The sequence below is a fragment of the Oncorhynchus masou genome, chromosome 5 (genome assembly GCF_036934945.1).
Source record: "Oncorhynchus masou masou isolate Uvic2021 chromosome 5, UVic_Omas_1.1, whole genome shotgun sequence".
In the NCBI taxonomy this organism is placed as follows: domain Eukaryota; kingdom Metazoa; phylum Chordata; class Actinopteri; order Salmoniformes; family Salmonidae; genus Oncorhynchus; species Oncorhynchus masou.
Window position 1 is genome coordinate 64,906,251 of NC_088216.1, and position 20,320 is coordinate 64,926,570.

Sequence of the window (20,320 nt, forward strand, 5' to 3'; positions counted from 1 at the left end):
TCGGTGAATGCGCATATGAAACTGGTGGGGTTCAGTACCTCCAACAAGGTTAAGAACCACTGGTTTAGTGTTTTGCAAAAAGTGTGTTTTACAGTTGCAAACTGAGTGTAAAGCAGATAATGAGCTTGCAGTTTTGCAGACTTGGTCTGAAGATTAGGTACATGAGTTAATTGTTTCACTGAGTGTGCCTCAAGTGTGTAAGTGATTGTAAAAAAAAGAGTAAAACATACACTATCGTTCAAAAGTTTGGGGTCATTTAGAAATGTCCTTGTTTTTGAAAGAAAGCAACAGTGAAGAGGTGACTCCGGGATGCTGGCACCCCAGTATCTCTACTTGCACATTCATCATCTGCACATCTACCATTCCAGTGTTTAATTACTATATTGTAATTACTTCGCCACCATGGCCTATTTATTGCCTTAACTCCCTTATCTTACCTCATTTGCACTCACTGTATATAGACTTTTTGTTTTCTTTTGTTCTACTGTATTATTGACTATGATTTGTTTATTCCATGTGTAACTGTGTGTTGTTGTCTGTTCACACTGCTATGCTTTATCTTGGCCAGGTCACAGTTGCAAAGAACTTGTTCTCAACTAGCCTACCTGGTTAAATAAAGGTGAAATAAAAAAATAAAATAAAAAATCTAGGCAGAGTTCCTCTGTCGAGTGTCTGTGTTCTTTTGCCCATCTTAATCTTGTCTTTTTATTGGCCAGTCTGAGATATGGCTTTTTCTTTGCAACTCTGCCTAGAAGGCCAGCATCCCGGAGTCGCCTCTTCACTGTTGACATTGAGACTGGTGTTTTGCTACTATTTAATGGAGCTGCCAGTTGAGGACTTGTGACGCGTCTGTTTCTCAAACTAGACACTCTAATGTACATGTCCTCTTGCTCAGTTGTGCACAGAGGCCTCCCACTCCTCTTTCTATTCTGGTTAGAGACAGTTTGTGCTGTTCTATGAAGGGAGGAGTACACAGTGTTGTACGAGATCTTCAGTTTCTTGACAATTTCTCACATGGGATTGCCTTCATTTCTTAGTACAAGAATAGACTGACGAGTTTCAGAAGAAAGGTCTTTGTTTCTAGACATTTTGAGCCTGTAATCGATGCTCCAGATACTCAACTGTTCTAAAGAAGGACAGTTTTATTGCTTCTTTAGTTAGAACAACAGTTTTCAGCTGTGCTAACATAATTGCAAAAGTGTTTGCTAATGAACAATTAGCCTTTTAAAATGATAAACTTGGATTATCTAACACAAACTGGGTTAAATCTCCAAGCTGCCAAAAATCTGCCCAGAGACCAATGACAGCCCAGGAAAAACTCCCAACTCTCTCTTGCAGACAGAATGTTATGGATAGCACCGCCAGAAAAAAATGACAGCCAACAAATTGCAATAGATGTAACCTGTCTCCAATATTACATTTTCACTATGTTAAATTGCATCTAACATCGTCCTTTCAGAGGAAAATGATGCTCCCTGCTGGACTCCAATATGAAAGGTTGCAAATAGGCTAATTTGACGTCAGTAGCACTAGGCTTGGCAATGGGAACCATAATAGAGTAGCTGCAGCAGTGCCGGTCCACTGACTGCTGTAATGAGAATACTGTGGCTGGGAAAAGGTGCAGGTCAGTTTTCTCTGTAAACGTTGACAAATTGAGAACAGAAAACCTTTGACATTTTATCATGGTAGGGAGTTTCAAAGGTCACCGCCTGCGGGGGTTGCTTTCGAGACACATTTTGCTGTAATAGCTTATTGCACCAGGAAAGGATATGAGGTGCCATGACTTCAGCAACACACACATAATAAAATGACCTCTATGTGAGCCTGTTCATATGAAAGGTCACTGTAGAACGAAGGCACTGTAAAGAGTTTGTTGAACAAATTTTCTCAGAAAGAAATACATCACAAAATCAACTTGTTACCCTTGAGTTACAGAAGGTTGTGGAAATGAACGAGCATTATCATGTTTGAAGTGAGGTTCACATATTCCTCTGTTGCATTGCTGTCTGTAGCCTGTCTCTGTGTCATATCTGCATCCTCCCTTTCTGATGTTTACTTTAATCCTCAGAATCAAGATTAGCTAAAGGATACATGTCTTCAAGGGGATGTGACTGTGTAAAGAAGGACCCAAAGCATGTAAATAATAGAGGAAGTAAACAAAGCCATTTGTGATTATATTGCCATCACACTGTACTGTATAACATCTCGTTACACCGGAGGAGCAAGACGGTCTTATTTAAATGTTAAGATCATTCCCATTATTCATAATGCAATGTGGTCTCTGGCATTCTCTGTTCATTTCCGTAGCATTGGACATGACAAGCCAATTTACAATGCCTTGGCCAAATTGCTTTAGCATTGTAACACTCATAATAGATCCAATTTATTTCTCAGGTCACAGAAAGCTATTCATATTCAGCACAGTATCTTCTTTATGTCTGTTCAGTTGAATCCCTGATATCATCTTTGCTATGGGAGTTTTCCTTTGAGCAACTATAAAACTATAGTGCACCGTAACCAATCATCACACATATGTCGGAGAGCGCCTGTGAGCTTCTCCTCTGTTGCCCTTCCCATCTAAGAGGTGAAATGAGTGGAGCATTACAACAGTAGGAGATGACACCAGTGGGGTGGGAGGCTATGCAGTATTAGTCTTAGTGGAAATGCTTCTGACAGATTACAGCTCTGTGGAGACAGAGGCAGGCTTTGTGCTGGTATCTCTGTGACCCTTCCAGGCATCATCACAGAGCGTGGCATGTCACTGAGACACAGAGTCTCTGCTGCTGTGTGTCTGCAATATTTCCCTTGAGATGTAATTCCTCCAGACAGACAGCCCGACTGTCATCGGACTGTAATTCAGCCCCTAATGCCCAATCTCTTCATTTGACATGGTTATAGCTGGTGACACTAATGATCCCTATAATCATGAATGCATTGAAATGGTTCCCTCGCTGTTGGGTGGCTCAACCTTTGATAAGGCTCTGGCAGATCTCAGAACAGAGAATAAAGAGGATTAGCTGATTCATGAAAGCCGTTGCAACCTTTCTTTTACATCAGATGATGGTCTTTATTTAGGGAATTTGAACAAAAGCACAAGCGCAAACACACAGGAAATGACAGCTTGAAGAAAAATCATTTTCAACATCTGTTTAACAAGAGTGCAAATTGTGTTAAGTCTTAGAGAACTGTTAATTTAGAACTATCTATTTCAAACTGGTGATATGACATTTCCTTTCACGCAGAATAAACATATTATCCTTGTATTAACTCAACATAAGACTCTTTTAAAAGATTAGCATCCATAATAACTATTACAAGTACATCTTGCAATATCATATGTCTGCTGATTAGTGAAACAATCGTACTCTGATTACGGCAACAACAAGGTTTCAGAGCTACCGCAAAATACTAGTAATATGCATGCATATTTATATAATGCCAATTACATATCATAAGAGCCCCCAAAAAATAGTCCAATAAGTATTAATGCATTCAACTGAACAAAAACAACTCTGAAAATGTATTGCAAAGTTGAAAGAATTGTGAAGTTTATATCACAATGAGTCTCCTGGTGTCACGCCCTGACTGTAGATTGCTTTGTATGTTTCTATTTTTTGTTTGGTCAGGGTGTGATGTGGGTGGTCATTCTATGTTTGTATGTCTAGGTTTTGTATTTCTATGTTTTGGCCGGGTATGGTTCTCAATCAGGGACAGCTGTCTTTCGTTGTCTCTGATTGAGAACCATACTTAGGTAGCCTGTTTTCCCACTGTTAGTTGTGGGTGGTTATTTTCTGTTTAGTGTTTGTTGCACCTGTCAGAACTGTTTCGGCTATTCTTTTTGTTATTTTGTATTCAGTGTTCAGTCAGAATAAATAATATGAACACGTACCACGCTGCACCTTGGTCTTTGCCTTCTTCCTCTGAATGCCGTTACACCTGGCTGTAAACCAAAAACCACTATTCGAAAATTGCCTTTAAACACATCCAACACAACTTTGTTTTCCTCCCCCACAAGATTTGATAAATTCATGACAACACTGCATCTATGTTTTCCCCCCATTGGCCCCCATATCTGATGTCCTCCAGATACGTGCCTGGCACATATGAGGAAATGTATAATTTATCAGACAGGGACCAGGCTGTAATCCCAGGTGCCCTGGTGACAGTCGCAGTGTGTGGGTAAAATCATCAGGGAAGCCAATCCAGAAAAAAAGCGATTTTTATAACCTGTGTTGTGATAATTGCTTTGTTTCCTCTATAACCTGTTATTTCATATGCCTTGCCACCATCAGATATAGGCATAAGGCTTAACTTCTTGAAACTCCCCATCCCGGATCCGGGTTTGTGACTAAAGCCTCAGGCTCATTAGCATAACGCAACGTTAACGATTTCTGAAAATCGCAAATAAAATGAAAATAATGCGTCTGCTCTCAAGCTTAGCCTTTTCTTAACAACACTGTCATCTCAGATTTTCAAAAGATGCTTTTGAACCATAGAAATTGACTAATTTGTGTAAGAGTATGCAAAGCTAGCATAGCATTTTGAGTAGCATTTAGCACGCAACATTTTCACAAAAACCAGATAACCAAATAAATAAAATCATTTACCTTTGAAGAGCTTCTGATGTTTTCAATGAGGAGACTCTCAGTTACATACCAAATGCGCAGTTTTTCCTGAAAGCGTCTGTGTGTAGGAGAAATCGTTCCGTTTTCTACATTGCGTCTGGCTACAAACGAACCGAAAATTCAGTCACCTACAACGTAAAACTTTTTTCGGATTAACTACATAATATCGACCGAAACATGGCAAACGTTGTTTGGAATCAATCCTCAAGGTGTTTTTTCACATATCTCTTCATTGATATGCAGTTCGTGGAAGCTTGCTTTCCTCTCTGTACCCCATGGAAAAATACTTGCAGGTGACTTTTGCGCACCAATTTCGGCGCAGGACACCGGGCGGACACCTGGTAAATGTGGTCTCTTATGGTCAATCTTCCAATGATCTGCCTACAAATACGTCACAATGCTGCAGACACCTTGGGGAAACGACAGAAAGGGCAGGCTCATTCCTCTCGCATTCACAGCCATATAAGGAGACAATGGAAAACAGAGCCTCAAAAATCCTTGTCATTTCCTGGATGCCATCTCATCTTGGTTTTGCCTAAAGCTCACGTTCTAGGGCACGCACAGAGAATATCTTGGTATTTCTGGACACGTCAGAGTGTTTTCTTTCGAATGCTATCAATTATATGCATAGTCGAGCATCTTTTTGTGACAAAATATCTTGTTTAAAACGGGAACGTTTTTCATCCAAAAATGAAATAGCGCCCCCATAGATGTAAGAGGTTAAACAATAACAAGACACAGTGGCAGAATAAATTCAACCACACCCTTGTTTCATTACAAAACCAGAGAGAAACATCTGTTCGGTGAAGTCCACAAAACATATTGTATATAACAAACATTTACATGACCTACAGCATGGTCAAGCAAGGTAATGTTTCCAAAATGTTCGGACTACTAAACAACTATTAATTTAGAACCATGGAGAATTACCTTAAGTCACAAAGAAAAACAGGAGCTGCCGCCACTATTCCAGCACCATTTCAACTTCAATATTTCAACATCATCTAATCACCTATGCTTAGTCTAATACAGTGACAACTAATAAAAAAGTTTTAGTCCAGTCTACGTAAGCTAAATATGATGTAGAAAAAACATGTTGACTCACCCTACTTGTAGAGAAACACAAATACCATCCTCCTCTTTCATGTCACCTAAACTGTCTATGACTCTGTCATACAATACACACTTTTAGTTTTTGTTGTCCTAGGCTACCTTGCTCACTTGCCGAACTTCCTTTCATGGGCAACTGTATACCAGGCCAGCTTGTTAACAATAGCATACTACATCTAGCTACATGTTGAACTTCCATCATCTCAGGCCAGAGGCACAATGTAGGATTTTATGGTTGCATCTGAATCGCCACAATGTCATACACATTCTGACCAGACAGCATCAGATAGATATGCTACTCATACTGAGACAGAGGTGTGCTGTTTCGTTGGCTCAGATGCTTTCAACAGTGAGATACTTTCAGACTTTTGCGAATTAAAAGGAAATGTATGAAACACAGAGACGAAAAATTCATTTATTTTTTTACTTTTTTTCTTGCTCAATTTGTTGGCGAAGCCTGGCTTCACTTGGCAACCATGAAAACACATAACCTGGTGATCAGACGGCTGGTATTGCACATCCTCCCCTGGCTGATGGCTGAACCTGTTAAAAGGCCTGTCAATGGACTTGCAGCGGCCTGGCAAATCTCAACCTCTTCTATATGTTATCTTTCCTCCATCCCTCCCCGACTTCTCTTGATGATAGAAAACACAAGCTGGCTGTCTTTGAAAAGTGGACATCATGCCCTTAAATACTGGTCATCCACATCACCTAATTCAAACGTCAGTCCAAATAGTTGAGTGAATAGTGGACGTTCTGAAGAAATTAAGTGTGAACAGGGATTATAATGATATTCTTGGAAATGGAGATATGTGTTTGCACTCTTGAAATTAGAATTTTCTTCAGCTTTCAATAGCCATTGTGTGTGTGTGTGCTCGTCTGGTAAAGAAAATAAAAACATACAGCAGTGTTGGCCCAAAGTTATAGGACGTTTTCATTTTGTGTTTGTGTGAGTCATCTCAAGTTTGTGTCCAATGGACCATTTTTATACAAATAAAATGATTTCTGTGGGCAAGTAATTTCAGAGCATATGTTAGAAGTTATGTGGACAATATGATCTGCTGTCCATGGTGCTGAAAGGCCACATGTGCAATGTAGTGTATGTACATTCCATCACCACAGCAGAATTAGAGCCACAGAGGGAGTCAGTCTCTCTACCCTAAGGCTGAAATGTGACCATGACAGATTCACATTGGGGAAGTGTGTCTCCCCCTCCAAAATCATGTGTATTAAAAGCCACACTTTAGACCAGGGATCATCAACTAGATCCAGCCACCGTCCGTTTTTTCTTGAGCGTATGGTCAGGGGACCGGAACATAATTACAAATCATTTGTAGACTGCCCAAACAGATATAACATTTTACTTATCATTTCAAACCTTGCTTAAATTTCTACACGATCACATTCTTCTCTCTACTATGCGTGTGAATACTTTGGAACAAATATCCAAAATGTAAGATTCTCTTTCTTTCTTTGTTGTGTGGGACATAGTCCCACACTGTTGGGTGGACTTCAATTATGGAGCAGTAAAATAATCTACTAAAAAGGCTAAGGGTGAGAGCCATTGAGGTTGAACATAGTACTGTGATGGTGCCGAGGTCTGACGTCCTTCTCAGAGTCTTTTGTCAAACTGTAGGTACTGTAGTAGGTAGAAGGTTTTTAATTCTGCTCCACACTTCTTCTAAACAGCACAAAATCATAATCTCGTCCAATTCTTCTGCTTTCAGATTTCTCTGGCAGACCTTTGGCACTATTTGCAGTGGAGCAATTTTAAAACTCAATGAAGTGAGATAGAGGTTAAATGAGGCTTTACAGAGAGCTGCTTCCCTTCCATTACTTTTCCAACATAGCCATGTTCTTTAAACCAGAGGACCCATCTTCTCACCTCATTAATTTGCAGCCCTGAGGTGTGTTGCCCTAATTACTGTTGAATATTTTCATATATCTTATGTTCACAAAAAGGGCCAATTTACCAGGGAGACACATTTCCTTTTATCCAATAAGCAAGATGCAAATGAATTCCAGGAAAGAAGGTTAATCACATTCAAGTCCCATTTGAAAAGGTCTGGGATGGATGTTGTTAGTTTATAATGGAAGAGCAACATTTAAAAGAACCTGCCTTCCTAACTCACAACATACACCAACCTCCTTGGACATACAAACAGGACCAAAAAAATGTATTCTGCAAAAATATAAATGGGTATTATCTAAAATTACAAGAAGCAGCATTCAAACCATTCTCAACATTGTGGACAGAACGAAACCATGTGCATTGGGCTGGTCTCCAAAACTATGTGGCGTCTGATCACATGCCACTCTGCAGGATGTGAAGATGTGCCGAGTTGGCTGCTCTGTTCTAGTCCACCTGTTCACCAGGGAATGACCTCCAGACCCAGGTAGGAGATCACAGTAGGACTCATCAGCATCATTGCTCAAACCCAGAGGAGAGGAGGTGAATGGAACATGTTGATGAAAGAGTTATGAAAGGATAGAGGACAGGTTGAAGTGGGAAAAAGGTATCAAGTCAACCTTACCTTTTTGACACGTAGCTTCTTGCCAGCTATCTCCAACATTGAATGATGAGTGCTTGTGTACCATAAATGGGTTATGAATGGCAGGAGAAAAGTGATGCCATTACTCCAGCCATTAAGGAACACTTCACACAGAATGAATGCATCTGATGTTTCATTACCTTCCTCACATATTTATTTACTTCTTTGCTGGGCACAAAATGTTAGCAAATGTCAGCTGTTGAAAATGCATGAGTGATAGGAGGGGAGGATGTTTGCATATCACATTCACAGATAATTGGTTCGCTCTCTATTTCCTCTCTCAGTGAGGGTCATGACATCCTGAGAATGGCTCTGGAGTCAATGGGGGTAATAACATGAAGATTCATTAAGATGCCGAATTCTAAAATAGAAAAAACGTGAGTAGACTAACATTGCACACTGTTGTAATTGAGTATGGTAAATCTGTAGACACAAGGAGGGTTGTATCCCACTCAGAGTATCAAAGTAGTACTACTGTAGGTAAGTTTTCCACAAAGTGTATTTACAGATGTATTAAAATTGAGGATGTCTTACTCTCTAACTTCAGTTTTCAAAAAAGTCATAATGTAATAAATATGGTTCTGGTTCTCTCTGATGTGGTAAAATCTTTGTGTACCGTAAGGCAGGTTCATAAATATAGAAATGTCATATGTAGCTGTAAATAATGCAAACTAAATTTTACCTTTATTTAACTAGGCAAGTCAGTTAAGAACAAATTCTTATTTTCAATGACACCTAGGAAGAGTGGGTTAACAGCCTTGTTCAGGGGCAGAACAACAGATGTGTACCTTGTCAGCTCAGGGATTCAAACTTATAACCTTTCGGTTACTAGCCCAAAGCTCTAACCACTAGGCTACCCTGCCGCCAGGGTAGCTACATAGTGCACATTTACTAGGCAGACAACAGTACAAACGTTGTCCCCTTAAGGTATTACCATCCACAATGACCGCAGTACAATGGCAGTACAGTACATCTCCCTGCTTGGTACTTGCATTTGGTTATCAAGTTTATTAAAGTAGTCCTTACATTCCTTTTAAGTAAGTCTCAGCACGTTTGAGTGACCAAAGATAATAGTTTTCGAGCTCAAGATTCAAGTGTCATTTTGATAAATGTTTTGTTGTAATCCGAAGATGATGGATGTGAAATGAACAAAGTGTGAAACTAATTCAGTGTGTTTGTTTAGCAATCCTCTGTCTCATTCATTTTAAAGCAAGGTTTTAACAGCTCAGTTGGTTTTATAGGTTTTTGTTCTTATTATCCATCTGCTATGACAACTTAATTGGGCAGCCAGTCAGTTCAATACTATTTCATGTGTATTATGCCTCCCCATTGCATTTCTCCAAAGTGTTGTGTTATGGTAATTTCCATGAAGTAGCTTGCATCTAACTGTTCAATTCTGTCTCTGTCTGTTATTAGGTCCCTAAGCAAAGGCATACAACTTATAATGAATACATCTGAACAATGCTTAATATGGCAGAGTTGTCATTACTGATAGCAAATGCTAATAACCAGCATGATCACTTTATTGGGCAATATAATTATAAATTATAATTATAAAATATTCACTGTCTTGTCACTCTGAAAACCAGCTATGTACTGAACAAATCTGACTGTTCTGAAACCTTTGTGTTTTTAGGGGGCCCTGTCTTTCTGTGTGTTTTTCTCTGTGTAATTGGGGCTCACGGCCAGATCACCTGTGAAGGCCAGTGGGGAGTACTTGCCATCTGTACTGCTATGGGGGAGTCCAGCCAGCCCACTGGCCACCTCGGGCCACTCAGAACCACCAGGTAGTAGGTCTGACACCTCCACATGTCAACCACTGGATAATGAGGGCCAGACAGCTGGCCGTCTGACAGGCTTTGCTACTGCCCCCAGGAAAACTGTCAAAGGCCTTCTGCGCTTTTCAGCAATGTGAGCAGGTCTCTGGTCAACATACTCTGGGTTTGACTTTGAAGAGTATACAATGGCACCTACTGCCTGTTTATTAATTAAACCATGATTGGTTTTGTAATATAAGGTGACCTTATTCTGTATTTAATGAATATTGTTAGGTTAGTTACTCTACCAGCCCAGGCTGTCTATAGCAGAATAACTTCACAAGGAATGTTATCCTTACAACAACATTTACTCAGGGGTAGAATGCATATGTACATTTGCAAATGAGATATTCTGGATGTTTTCTCTACTAGTTAGATTTTCAGGCAGCTGGAAGCAAAGAGAAAGAGTTAATTGAAAGAGTGTGGTTGCAGCATTGAACCTATAGATGTCAGTGTTTCAAAGGGAAATTTGACATTTAAATCTCCAAGGGTACATGGAGAATAGAGTAAAACACATTTTTATGAATGATAATGTTGCAGTGTACAATGTTTCTTGCTTTTCCCACTGGGCACAGATGTCAGTCCAATGTCTAGTTTTGATTTACATTTGGTTGGGTTGTCAACTAATGTGAATTCAATGTGAAATCAACAAGAAATGTCACCCGGTTGATTAATTTTTGCAAATCCAATCAGCTTTCCACATTGTTTCAATGTCATCACACTGAATGTTTTGGTTGAAATGACATGGAAACAACGTTGATTGAGACAGTTCTTTTCTAGTGGGTTGTCACTATAAAAGAAAGTGCAATAGAGCACAGTGTATGAATGTGAGAGCATCAAATGACTCAGTCCTGTGGACTAATTTGTCAACTTTTTGTTAATGCTGAGACCAAGATCTCTTTACAAGATGAGCTCTATTTAGTACAACAATGCACACCAAAATACAATATGCACATTCAACTACACATCCATATACACATTAAAACATAGGTTATTATACACAACACTATATGAAAATAAAAACACAATCATAAAAAAACGAAACATTCTTCATTAAAATGGTCCCCTAACAGCAGTCTGAAATTCCCTATAGGCACCAATTCCTCATATTTTAAAGATGAAGCCAACTAACGTTCACTGTCAGTTCAAGAAAAAAGACATTGAGCCCTTTCCAAAGGATGACGCGAGGAAGGTTGGGTTTGAACAGCACACTGTACGTGAGGTGCAAGTGAACTGATGAGAGTCCTATCTTGAAGCCTACCACCGGCATTGACACACCGAATTGAAACGTGAACGAGTCTTTTGAAATGTGGCAACGAGAAAATGATTGATGTTGAATTAGGGATGCGAGTTTAGAACACATGTAGGGCTAAATTTCCATTAATAAAATGAGAGATCAGATAACTGTTCCAGCCTGATAAATGAGAATGATAATCGCATCCTGAATGTTTTTTTGTTGTCGGCATATGGACATAGCGCGCTGACGGTGCCATTGTGGGACATTTTCCAACACCAAAGGAAGGACACTACATTCAGCAGGTTCTTTATTCATTTAGCACACCAGACACATCATGACTGAGCCTTTTTACATTTCAAGGTGAGTACCATACTAACATTGATAACTGCAGCTCATGAGAGGATGAAATGGAAAAGTTGGGTTATTACTTCGAGCGCTCAGGACGCAGTGAAATGATAAACCCGCGCGTCCAAAATAAATTAGCTACATTCTTATTGTTTGAAGGGATTTACATACATGTATATTCTTTCCACATGTATTTGCATACAGGTATATTCTTTCAGGATCTTTCAGGATGTAGACAATGGTAACCATTCCGTAGAAGTCAGGTTAAATTGAATTGCATTTACTGTGATATCATCTCGTTCTCACACTCAGCAAGCAGCTGATGGGGTACCAAGGCATCTAGTACTCATGAGTTCTTTATATAGAGATAGAATAAGCTATCTGACTATCTGGAGTATCTCATATTGTGATACATTTCCTACTGAATCGCTATTTTGTGGTGATGCAAAATCGTGGACATATTTCTCTATAGAGGCATCACCTCTGTCTTTTTGAGGCAGGCACGTTACTTATGATTGACAACTGTCAGGGATTCTGGGTTTAGGCAGCAGCAGCAATAGGCACACACAACCTGAAGACCCTTTCATGAGACCTATCATCATCATTCTCATCATCCTAATCATGCTCAAATGGGCATACATCAAAATGCATCCTCATCAACCAGGTTGTCACCAAAATAATTATAATATAATAGTAGCGTTAAATATTTATTCATGCCAATACTGTTTTCTATGCTTGTTTTCACTTAATACTTCGGGATACTGGTGTACTTGTAGTCAGAAATGCCTTTTCTTTGTATAGGCAACCTACATGGTTATCTTCCTAACACATTTCATATTTCGTGGGGCCTAAATGACACACATGCATTTAATACAAGGCTCCACTTTTTTGTGTACATTACACCATTTCTTTCCTAATGCATTTAATACAAGGCCAGATTTCAATTTTGTGGTATCGATTAAGGTATTTGATTGGGGAATGGGGATACATTTTTATGATGGGAAATTATAATGCACACCATAATACACACATGCACACAAACACTTACACACACTCTGTTTGTACTCATGTTATAGACAACTCTTGACTTTTGAATTAATTATTTTTCATATAGATGTCGGGACTAGTGGTATAGGAGAGTATGAAACTAATGAAATACCCTAACCCTATGCTATGTTAAATGCCAGCAGCAATTTCCAGTGAGAAAGGCTCAGTCTGGAGCCATTCGGCTATGGGTTTCACAGCCCTATAGTAATAATGCAAATTGTATCAGTATAACACGGGTTTATTTACAACCTATGGGGTATAACATGTTGGGCAAAGTGGTATAGGAGAGTCTGACGTATAACCCTTAACTTGAGTTCAGTCTTCGCCAATGAGAACCAAGAGGGGCCTAACTTCGTCCTTCATGACTGGGAAAGGCCTCGATTCTAGGCTGTAGAAAATCCTACATCCATCTAATTAGATCAGAACAGGATGGATCAAAAGTTATTCATATTACTGGTTTACATCCTAAAAAAGGATAGTTGTTTTTTGCTGCATAACACACATATAATTTGTCTACCCATGTGATGTGGATCATTGTCAGGTTATTTTAGATTTAAGCTTCAGTAACAAAAGAACACCATGGTTGTAATAACACTTTAAACAGGTCGTATGTAAATGTGTAGAATGTGTTTGTTTTGGGTCCACACTGGTAAGTTAACTTATTTAAAATAGACAGTCACAGAGGATTTTCTTCTGAATAACTGGTAAGGACATAGCACTTTCCATTCAGCTTCAGGCAACTTTGATGTAAGGCTTGATCACACCTGTAGTGACTACTTCTATCTGTCATGCCCATTGTTGCTTATCCATTGTTCACTAGATATACCCAGCACAATGTGGAAAAACAGAATGCTTCCCACCACTAGATCACATAACTAGACGTGAGCTGGATGTGATCCCAATGCAGCCACCAATCTAGCAGAAGAAAGTGAAAGCTTGCAACAGGCACTTTAACCAGGGCTCATATGTGGCGAGGTGAGCTCTAACGGCCGTTGCCATGACATTTTAACAGGCCTCTGGGCAGAGGCAGTGAGCCTACAGTGCTGGCATATAACTTGTTACAATAGCCTCGCCCATCGGGCTCCCGAGTGGCGCAGCAGTCTAAAACAGAACCCAAATCACCTGCGAGCGTGCACCATTGTGCATACATTTATGTTATCCCTCCACACCAAACGCGATCATGACATGCAGCTTAAAATATAAAAACGAATTCTGAACCAATTACATTAATTTGGGGACAGGTCGAAAAGCATTAAACATTTATGGCAATTTAGCAGGCTAGCTTGCACTTGCTAGCTAATTTGTCCTATTTAGCTAGCTTGCTGTTGCTAGCTAATTTGTCTAATTTAGCTAGCTTGCTGTTGCTAGCTAATTTGTCCTGGGATATAAACATTGAGTTGTTATTTTACATTAAGTGCATAAGGCCCTCTACTCCGACAATTAATACACACATAAAACAGTCAACCGAATCCTTTTTCGTCAGCTCTCTTCCTTCCAGGCTTTTTCTTCTCTTGACTTTATATTGCGATTGGCAATCTTTAATGAAAGATGAAAACGTGAACACTATACAAAATAAGAAAACGTGGAAAAACCGAAACAGTCCTAACTGGTGCAAAACACAGAGACAGGAACAATCACCCACAAAATACCTAAAGAATATGGCTGCCTAAATATGGTTCCCAATCAGAGACAATGATAAACACCTGCCTCTGATTGAGAACCCCCCCCCCAAGGTGCGGACTCCCGGCCGCACACCTAAACCTGTAGGGGGGGGGGGGGGTCTGGGTGGGTGTCTGTCCACGGTGGCGGCTCTGGCGCGGGACGTGGACCCCACTGCAACACAGTCTTAGTCCGCTTACTTAGTGTCCCTTGAGTGGCGACCCTCACCGCCAACCTTGGCCTAGTAACCTTAACAAAGGGCCCCACTGGACTGAGGGGCAGCTCCGGACTGAGGGACAGCTCGGGACTGAGGTAGATCGGGACTGAGGGGTGGCTCGGGACTGAGGGGTAGCTCAAGACTGAGGGGTAGCTCAAGACTGAGGGGTAGCTCAAGACTGAGAGGTAGCTCAGGACTGATTGGTAGCTCAGGACTGAGAGGTAGCCCAAGACCAGGAGATAGCTCAGGCAGGTTGACGGCTCTGGCAGATCCTGGCTGAATGGCGGCTCTGGCGGATCCTGGCTGAATGGCGGCTCTGGCGGATCCTGGCTGAATGGCGGCTCTGGACAGACGGGAGACCCTAGCGGCTCTGGACAGACGGGAGACCCTAGCGGCTCTGGACAGACGGGAGACTCTAGCGGCTCTGGACAGACGGGAGACTCTAGCGGCTCTGGACAGACGGGCAGCTCAGGCAACGCTGGAGAGGAGGAAAGCTCTGGCAGCGCTGGACAGAGGAGCTCTGGCGCCTCTTGACAGATGGGAGACTCTGACTGCGCTGGAGAGGAAGGCTCTGGCAGCGCTGGACAGGCGAGGCACACTGTAGGCCTGGTGCGTGGTGCCGGCACTGGTGGTACTGGGCCGAGGACATGCACCTCAGGGCGAGTGCGGGGAGCTGCCACCGGAGGGCTGATGCGTGGAGGTGGTACTGGATAGACCGGACCGTGCAGGCGCACTGGAGCTCTTGAGCACCGAGCCTGCCCAACCTTACCTGGTTGAATGCTCCCGGTTGCCCTGCCAGTGCGGCGAGGTGGAATAGCCCGCACTTGGCTGTGCAGGCGAACCGGGGACACCATGCGCAAGGCTGGTGCCATATACCAGGAGACGCACTGGGGACCAGATGCGTAGAGCCGGCTTCATGGCACCTGGCTCGATGCCCACTCTAGCCCGGCCAATACGAGGAGCTGGTATGCACCGCACCGGGCTATACACCCGCATTGGGGACACCGTGCGCTCCACAGCATAACACGGTGCCTGCCCGGTCTCTCTCGCCCCCGGTAAGCACAGGAAGTTGGCGCAGCTCTCCTACCTGGCTTCGCCATACTCCCTGTGTGCCCCCCTCCAATAAATTTTTGGGGCTGACTCTTGGGCTTCCATCCACGCCGCCGTGCTGCCTCCTCATACCAGCGCCTCTCCGCCTTCGCTGCCTCGAGCTCTTCTTTGGGGCGGCGATATTCTCCTGGCTGTGCTCAGGGTCCTTTACCGTCCAATTCGTCCTCCCATGTCCAATCCTCTTTGCGCTGCTCCTGCTGCCGCTTCTCCTGCTGCACCTTGGGGCGGCTACACTCCCCTGGCTTAGCCCAGGGTCCTCTCCCGTCAAGAATTTCCTCCCATGTCCAAGAGTCCTGTGTCTTTGGCCGCTGTTGCTGTTGCCTGTCACCACGCTGCTTGGTCCTGTTTTGGTGGGTGATTCTGTAACGGCTTTCTTCCTGGGAAGGAGAGGCGGACCAAAATGCAGCATGGTTATTTCTAAACATCTTTAATGAAAGATGAAAACGTGAACACTATACAAAATAAGAAAACGTGGAAAAACCGAAACAGTCCTAACTGGTGCAAAACGCAGAGACAGGAACAATCACCCACAAAATACCTAAAGAATATGGCTGCCTAAATATGGTTCCCAATCAGAGACAACAATAAACACCTGCCCCTGATTGAGAACCACTCCAGGCAACCATAGACTTACCTAGAACACTCAACTGAACACAACCCAATAGACTACAAAACCCCTAGACAAAACAAGACACATAAATCACCCATGTTACACCCTGGCCTAACCAACATGATAAAGAAAACACAGAATACTAAGGCCAGGGCGTGACAGCAACGCGATCTGCGTCAGAAATAAAACTGATTTCTATTCTAGCCCTTGGCAACGCAGATGCTCATTGGCGCGCTCAAGCAATGCAATAATGGTGCAATAATTGAATAACATAGATTTCAAAATATATTTTGCAACGCTCGCGCATGCGACGCGAGCGGTGTAGTCAGCCTGTAAGGCACTGAATTGCAGCGCGAGATGCATCGCTGTATCACAACCGGCCATGACCGGGAGTCCCATAGGGCCCAGTGTCATCTGAGTTAGGGGAGGGTTTGGCCAGGGTAGGCCGTCATTGTAAATAAGAAATTGTTCTTAACTGATTTGCCTGTTTAAATAAAAACATTTTAAAAGTATATAACATGATTGACACAACCGTAGTAGTCATAATGAAACGGATGGGGGCATGTGATCATGTTTTTTTAAAGTGGCAAAATCACCTTTAAGTAATATCAAACCAAATATGGAGTTGATTTGAATTGATATCAGGTGATGTGGACTTTTTTTTTTAAACATACTCACATGCCCCCATCACTTCCATTCATTATTAGCTTGTGGTGGCTAAGGTTACCTGAAATATCTAGTGGCTGTTTAAAGAAAACTGAACAATGGATTACAGTTTTTCTTGGCTCATAGACTACTTTCAGAGTGAGGAACCATCTAAGATCATGTTGTAAAATAGTGAACTGCTCCTTTCAGCCTAAATAGCAGCTGCAGTGCAAACTTCACAATGCTATTGACCAAGCTCATCTTTGTTCTGTCTGTGTGTTTGGAAGGAGGATTGGATTTGTCTTTTAGACTCTACTAGTCATGCAAACCAGATGAACCCAGGGCTTTTGGTGTGCTCTCTGTGCTCTCTACGCTCATGCTTATCTCACTGGCCAGTTGGACTGGCATGTATTCAGATGGTCCCACCAGAGCTGTAAAGCTTCTCACAGAGAAAGAGAGATTGACTTCTCTCTGTTGGCTCACTAATGCCAGGTTAGTAGCTTTATCAGTTGCCTGCTAATTTTAGAATTTAAATAGGTCTTTATTTTAGTTCATTTTTTATTACTGTAGGCCTACTGTCATATAATGAGATTGCGTTTTCCTTTAGAGGTGACTCTGGGTTGCTTCTATTACTGTATCTCTATATCATTCTTTGCAATGGTAAAAAGAGGGCTATTTCCTGCAGCATAACTTTCTCTAATCTACTGACCCTGTTTTCATTGCCTCTCATCAGTCATGAGTTCTCTTCATATTTTTTGATTTAACATTGCAACACTGGCTAGTCTGTTCTTTACCGAGGTGTCATGATTCCCCATTTTAAAATGATTATAGATAAACTCACATTATGTTATTTTAGTGTGGAGTACTAGCCTGATCAAATGTTGATATTAAATATGGTTGTTGTGTGATCCAAACATCATCAGGAGCAATGTGGGTCAGCGGCAATGCCCTGCACTCTATTTGCAGTGGTAAGTCAGGCAAATTAGTGTTTGTAAGACAATTACACGGTGTGTGACTGCACATCAGCTCACTACCCAGAGCTGGAGACCCCTCCCGTTGCCCATGGAGAAACTGATGAAACACGACAGCTCAGATGCTATAGCCTGAGGAGGAAGGGGAGGAGGGCCCTCATGTTGGCTAGTGCGTATGTATGTATGTACATATGTATGTACTGTATGTATGAGCGAGTGTACATACTTTTGAAAATGTGAAAGAGGGAACGTCACAAAGACAGACAGAGAAAGAAAGAGTGAGAGTATGAGAGTGAGAAAGATAAATACAATCCCCCAAATGAACAAACATGGCCTGTAGCTGTTTTCTTCTCTCCTCCGTCCTCCATCAAGTACCTGATTATTTAGTGGTGTCTGAAAGCCAGAATAGAGGTAAAAAGACTGTACGTGTCTATTCAAAGTGTAGAGAGTTTAGTGGAGAGTGTCGGAGGAGAGACACAGGTGGAGGCATACAGTCAGCTCACCTGCCAGGTGGTACCATTAGCAGTACACTGCATGCAATATGGCACAACGCCTCCAGATTGTTATCTCTATTCTAAATGTAAATGCTGCTGTCACAGTGCTGTTGTACTGGATGTTCTCCTACAGGCTACTTCCATGTTGATTTGTAATCCCTGGCACTTTGTGAGATGGCATTGTGCTAGTGTAAATGGTTGAGCTTTTTAGACAATAGGCGAGAGCCACAGATTCATTAGTGAAAGAAATCAAATCAAATGTTATCCGTCACATACACATGGTTAGCAGATGTTAATGTGAGTGTAGCTAAATGCTTGTGCTTCTAGAGACCTATGAGGTCATGACGGGACATCAAATAGATGAGCAGGGTTGAGAACTAAGAGATAAGAGCAGAGATAAAGACATATAGTACTCTATAGGAGGCGACTTGGCAGTGTCAAACATGTAATGTAAGGAGGAAGCAATTAAGTATTTAGGAGAACATGATTTGTGCAGTAAGTCAGTCTCTATGTTTTTATTCCCTGTACCGTGCCACTGACTCGGGCATTAGTGCAGAGTTTCAATGTAGGTTAAAGTTAGGGGCAGGATGGAAGAAGCTAAGCTGTATGAGCAGATCCTTTTATTTGCAGGGCTCTGGCTGTGTCCCACCTCCTTGATCTTATTTACACTGGGGATTAAATGAGGAATGGGTGCTGCCGGTGCACTAGAGTCTCCAGGGGTGAAGTTGTGAATAGTAGACACCATGTCTACTCTTTCCTGTTTCTTTCTGGGCTCCCAGTGATTTGTCAGCAGTGAAGGTAGCAGATGCTCTCTTTGCGTTGTCATTTCTTTGATCGCAATTTTTTGTGCCAGCTACCTCCATCCTTGGCATCCTGATCCCTACACAGCCATATGGTCCGGTAGAGGGAAGCTGAGGAAACATACAGGCTTGTTCTGAATCAGTTGTTGTTGGCTTTGTGTGCGTGTCCATATAAGGGTGTGTGTGAATTTGCCTCTTCATATGTTCTTTCCATTGTGCATGTTATTTCCCCCTCATATACTGTACTCTGTACATGGAAGTGCACTTTGTATATTGAAGTCTACTGTCTATCATTTCAGAGAGCAACATCTTTCACTACTATGTTTGGCTTTTCTATCCTGAATGATTGATGCCATCAAAGCTTACACAGTATAGCATACTACACACCCAGTCATACTGTAATTGACTGAGACGAATATAGCTGATCTACAGGGACAGTTACAATAAATGTAGGATGTCGTAAGCTATATTAAAAAAAATACACTCAAGGCAGGAATAGAGTAATGTTGTAACTAGCTGGTAATCTACGGGAACAGTGAGAGAGCATATCCAAACAGAACTCTATAGATGTTCCTTGTCCCTGCCCAAACCCCACTGGGGAAGAGAGCTCGTATTTCATTAGCCTTATTCCCTAGTCCTCTCAGCTGTCATGCCAACAGTGCACTCATAGCCTTGCTCTTTCCCTTGTTCTTTTTTAAGTCCCTTAAATGTCATTACCGATGGGGTGATTTAGCGGCATACAGACTTGCTCTGTCTTTCACTGAATGTTGAATTATAGAATACCTGGTATTGCACTTGGGCTGCACAGGTTTTCATCAGAGTGCTGGAGGTCACTTTGACTTCCCCTTTGATTCTCATCATTCATGCAACATGAGCGCTCGCTGATTCAAAGAGCCTGTTTCAGGTCACCATTAGTCAGTAGAGATCCACAGTGAAATGTTCTGAAGACAGAGCCCAGGGAAGGGAATTGATGAGTGAATCTGACTGGGAAGCTCTATATTTCCATGCGGACTCAGAATTCTGCAGTGTTGCAGCAATTTAAGTTTTACTGCTGTGCATAATGCCAATCATTGTCAGAGGT

General features: G+C 41.9%; 1 protein-coding gene across 1 annotated transcript in view; it reads left to right on the plus strand.

The window, feature by feature from the left end:
* The first annotated feature begins 11,332 nt into the window (after positions 1–11,332).
* LOC135540100 (plexin-A2-like) overlaps positions 11,333–20,320 on the plus strand; it is a 79,696-nt gene continuing 70,708 nt past the window's right edge. The window contains exon 1 of the mRNA XM_064966470.1: positions 11,333–11,701. The gene's annotated coding sequence lies outside the window, so the exon portion shown is untranslated. The remainder of the gene's footprint in view (positions 11,702–20,320) is intronic.